The sequence below is a fragment of the Elephantulus edwardii genome, unplaced genomic scaffold (assembly GCF_000299155.1).
Source record: "Elephantulus edwardii isolate Elephantulus edwardi_28Jun2011 unplaced genomic scaffold, EleEdw1.0 scaffold00014, whole genome shotgun sequence".
Lineage (NCBI taxonomy): Eukaryota > Metazoa > Chordata > Mammalia > Macroscelidea > Macroscelididae > Elephantulus > Elephantulus edwardii.
Window position 1 is genome coordinate 25,992,133 of NW_006399764.1, and position 5,351 is coordinate 25,997,483.

General features: G+C 40.8%; 1 pseudogene; it reads left to right on the forward strand.

The window, feature by feature from the left end:
* Positions 1–5,082, forward strand: part of LOC102854063 — a 12,217-nt pseudogene extending 7,135 nt beyond the window's left edge.
* Positions 5,083–5,351: the final 269 nt, after the last annotated feature.

Sequence of the window (5,351 nt, forward strand, 5' to 3'; positions counted from 1 at the left end):
ATCTGGTCTTCGCTCATTAGTGTTCAAGGCCTCAAACCTGTTCCTGAGATGATTCTGAAATTCAGGTGGTATAAAATCAAAGTCATATTTTGGCTCCTGTGGATTTGGTTAATTAAACCAAATCCTCTGTAGTATAGTTGTGAAAACAAGATGTTAAGTTCAACAACAACAACCATAGCTTTAGACAGTTCCAACAAAGCATGCCTTAGAGTAGTACAACACCTTATGGTAGTACAACGCCTTAGAGTAGTCAACACCTTAGGGTAGTACAACACCTTGAGTGTGCACAAAAGGAAGAGAAACAGGAAATTGGTCTGTTAATCAGAAAGGAGTAAAGTAGAAAGAGAAAAAATTGTAAATGTTCAAACTAATATTCTAGGCTTCTGGGGAGCTTAGGGTGGGGTTCTGTTTGCTACAGGAAGCTCCTGATCTTTTCTGTTTATTTTACAGTTACAAAAGAGGACACTGAGGAGGAGATAAGAGACAGGAGTAATTGTGTGGGTAAGTTGCTAAATGAGGACCCCCTGACCTGTTGTTCCTATAAAAGAATTCTTCAGCCTTAAGTACATAAGTGTTGTTGAGTACCCTAGAGTTGGAACCCACTCATAGCTGACCACTCTAGCAGATTTTCAGAGGAAACTAATCCCACAGGAGGAGATTGTCCGTCCTTCTCCTGCAGAGCAGCAGGTGGTCTCATAAATAATAAATAATAAATAATAAATAATAAATAATAAATAATTATTCTAGATTCTTTTTGTCATACCTCAGAATGTCTCCAGGTTTTTCTTATTTTATTTTTTACTGTGATTTTAAAATAAAAGTTTACTGAAAAGTTAGATTTCTCATTCATTGTTGAACATATTCTTCCCTCCTCCAGTCCACTATTCCCAGTTTTTTCAAGCAATATCTAAAGTCAAGAAATTATACACCAAAATGTTTTTCAATCTGAAGCTGTTGATGTTATGTACTATCAAGTCAGAACTGACTCATCGCTGACTCTCCAGTGTGCTTTCAGAGGCAATAAATCACATAGGAGAAGATTGCCCATCTTTCTCCTACAGAGTGGCTGATGGATTTGAACAGCACCAAGCTTCCAGAGCTTCCTCACGTTGGAGGTAGGATACCAAAAACAAGCTCCCAGATTCACTGCTGTCTATTTCGTTTTAACTCATGGCCAACCCTCCATCAGGTTTCCAAGGCTGTACACCTTCATGGAGAAAATTCTTTGTCTTTCTACCATAGAGATTGGAACTGCTGATTTTTCTGTTAGCAGCTCAGTGTAAACACTATGCCACCCAGGCTCCTTAGAGGCTTTGTATTTGCCTCTCTTCAACAGAGACCTTATCTTTTTTTTTTCACTTTTAAAAAAATTATTTTTTACCTGTTTATCTTTTTCTTTTTTAATTTATTATTAATTTCAATGAAAATTTACAGAGACTTTGGATTTCCATTCATTCATTGTTGCATTTTCCTCTCCTCCCAACCCTCCCCCCTAGTGCACTACCCTCTTGGAAAAGTAAAAGAAAAATTCTTCCATTGTTTTACAATCCCTCCCCCCAGGTTCACTCCACAATGCAACTTCGCTCTGGACTCCTGTCATGACAAAAATACCTAATCACATATCCCTTTTAAACAGTTTTGTCCCTCATCTGTTTCAATGTAATATACATTATTGAACCCATCTTTCTCAGTCTCCCCCCAACCCCAATGTCAGTTCTGTTTTACAACAGTGGCACCATGCAGTATTTGTCCTTTTGTGACTGAGATACTTCACTCAGCATATTGTCTTCCAGGGTCACCCATAAAATTAATTTTAATGAAAGTTTACAGAGACTTAGGGTTTCCAGGCATTCATTGTTGTACTTTTCTCCCTGCCCAATTCACTCTTCTCCTTGAAAAGAAAGAAAAACTCTTTCATTGTTATGCAGTCCCTCCCCTCCAAGTCCATTCCACTATGCAGCCTTTACTCTGGACTTTTGTAATGACAAGAATACCAATTCATATATCCCTTTTAAATAGTTCTCTCCCTCATCTGTTTCAATACAATATACATCATTCCTCCCCTCCTTTTCTGTCTTCCCTCAACACTGATGTCAGTCCCATTTTACAACAGTGGCCCTATGCAATATTTGTCCTTTTGTGACTGAGAAATTTCACTCAGCATAATGTCCTCCAGGGTCACCAATTTTGCATAATATTTCATGAGTTCCTTGTTTTTCAATGCTGCATAGTATTCCATTGTGTGAATATACCAGAGCTTCTCTCTCGATTAATTTGTTGATGGGCACTCAGGTTGTGAACAAAGCCACAATGACCATGGTTGTGCACATTTCTGCTTGGGTGGCAGTTATGGTTTCTTTACGGTAAATTCCCAGTAGTGGAATTGTTGGGTCAAATGGTATCTCTATTTGCAACTTTTTTAGAAAGCACCATACAGCCTTCCACAGTGGTTGTACCATTTTACAGTGCCACCAACAGTGAATAAGGGTTCCAGTTTCTCCACAACGTCACCAGCATTTGGTGTTTGCTGTTCTGCTAAATTTTGCTATTCTTACTGGGGTAAGATGATATCTCATAATTGTTTTGCTACAGAGACCTTATCTTTACTTTACAGGACCACTTGCTGTCCTGAAACATGGTAGGTATGTTAAATACATTGTTCTCTGTTGAGTTTGGCCAGTGAGGAGGTACATCCAATAGACATTGCCTTTTTATTTATTGTGGCCAATGAGGAAAGAGCACACAGTACAGAATGGAGAGAGAATGGGCTCAGGATGCTTTTTCCCCCTAAAAAGTTCAGCTCAGAGTGCCTGCTGTCTTCACTCACTCATTTTCCTTTTGAACAGGCCCTACTCTACATGGTGACCTCTTCTATGTCCTGACAAAACCTCCCTCTCCACATTTTCTTGTTGCTTTAAGCCCCGGTATTGTAAAAGCTTTCCCATCACTAGTTGTAGATCCATGTAGAGTCAGTTGGTTCCCTATGCCTTGCTTCAGGTCTTTATATAGCCACTTTTGATGGAAGTAGAGGGGCAGAGACACATTGTATTATCTTAACTGGACATTTTCTGTAATAAATGTAATCTTAGGGAGCTTTGGTGGCCTGGTGGTAAGAAGGTATACTGCAATCTCAAAGGCACATGGTACAGATCTACCAGTGCTCCTTAGAAGAATGGGAAATCTGCTCCTGTGCTATGTTATTTGCTGTCTCCAGAAAACTGCTGGAAAGTCACCTGGGAGTCAGTTTCCAACTTGACAGCACACATCAACAATAACAATGCTATCATTGCTGCTGCATTCACAATAGCAAGGAGATGGAAGCAACCCAATGGTCAGGAGATGGAAACAATGCAAGTGCCCATCAACAAACAAATGGATAGGAAAACTGTGGTACATCTACACAAAGAAATATTATGCAGCATTGAAAAATAATGAACTCGTAAAACATTATACAACATGGGTGAGCCTGAAGGACATTATGCTGAGTGAAATATCACAGTCACAAAAGGACAAATATCACATAACAAATACTACTGTTATAAAACAGGATTGCCATAAAGGGTTTGGAAGGAAACTAGGAAGAGTGGATAGAGGATGAACACTGCATTGGAATAGATGAGAGAGGAACTTGTCAGAAAGGAATATATATGATTAGACGTATGGCAACAACCTGGAACAAGAGGAGTATTGTAAACTAGACTGGGGAAGAGGGCAAGGGGGAGGCAGAAAAACATGCAACAATGAATGGACAGAGATTCGCCCCTAGGTGATCCCTCCCCCTTGCACCTCTGCCTGTGGCTGTGCTGAGTGCGTGGACTGGCCTCCAGCTCCCCAGCGGGAGGATCTTCTACAGAAGTGGAGAAGAGTATTTTTCCAAGGAGAAGAGACCTAGCATCTTTTGAGGACATCTGAAGATGAAGAAAAGTGAAATTACACTGTCTTGAGCCAGCTATCTAGAAGTTCCTTAAGATAGTAATCTCAACAGATTTGCAGAGACTAAGAAACCAGCAGACAAATACTGAGAAATAACAAAGATGCAGAATCTAGGTAAGGTACATGAAGAGCCTATCAATGCAGGACGTCCAGTTCAGCAACTCCATGCCAATATCTGAGAAATGGAGAAGCTTTGAAAGTTAAAAAAAAGATTACCTAGAACTTCTGAAGAGAATGATAGATCCAGGTAAAGAAGGTAAAGCAGCAACAGCAGAACTTCTCCAGCCACATTTGAAATCAGTAAAAAACCCTTTGTTGTTGTTATGTGTGGTTGAGTTGCTTGCAACTCATAGCGGTCCTATGTACAAAAGTCCTCAACCCTGCTCTGTCTTGATCCAACTTTACTGTCTCCAACACACCTAACTCCATTACTCCAGTCACTGAGTCAATCATCTCATCAAGGGTCTTTCCCTCCTGCACTGTCCCTCCACCATCCCAAGCATAATAGCCCTCTCCAAGGTCTAGTGCATCCTTGCAACATGCCCAGAATATGTCAGACAGGGCTTCAGAATCCTTGCTTCCAAGGAGCAGCCTGGTTTTACCCTGTCCAGGATGAACCATAAGAAACAATGTAATGATGAAGAAAGTTTATTGCAGCTTTCTTTGACCAAATCTATGGCTGATGGTGAAACATTTCACAGTACTGAAACTGAAGCTAGTCCTCAGAGTGTGACTCAAATATATGCACTGCCTGAAATTCCGTGAGATCAAAATGGTGCAGAATCGTGGGAAACCTTAGATGCGGACTTAGATGAACTTAGCCAACTTGTCACTGAATTCTCTCTACTTGTGAATTCTCAGCAGGAGAAGATTGACAGCATTGAAGACCATGTCAACAGTGCTGCTGTGAATATTGAAGAGAGAACCAAAAACTTGGGGAAGGCTGCAAAATCCAAGCTGGCAGCTCTGCCTGTGGCAGGTGCACTCATCAGAGGAGTGGTAGGGGGTCCGACTGGCCTTCCCGCAGGCTTCAAAGTAGCAGGAATTGCATCTGCACTTGGTAGTGGGGTGTCAGTTTTCACAGGTGGACAGTTGATAAAATCATGGAGAAGCTTCCTTCCTGCTGCCCAGTCTTCCCTGTCAAAGTGAAAAAAACCCCCACAAAGCCCCCCCAAAAAACAACAAAAAACCCAACACAAAAACCAAAACAAACCAGACTTAAATATTACTGGCACCAACACATGCATCTAATGATGGCCCTGTGACTGCTGCTTCCAGACACTTGGTCAACTTTTTTTTTTTTGTAACTTTTTAAAATTTTAATAATTTTAGTGAACATTTACAGAGATTTTGGATTTCCATTCATTCATTGCTGCACTTCTCTCTCTGCCTAGCCCTTCTCCCCACCCCCAGTTCAC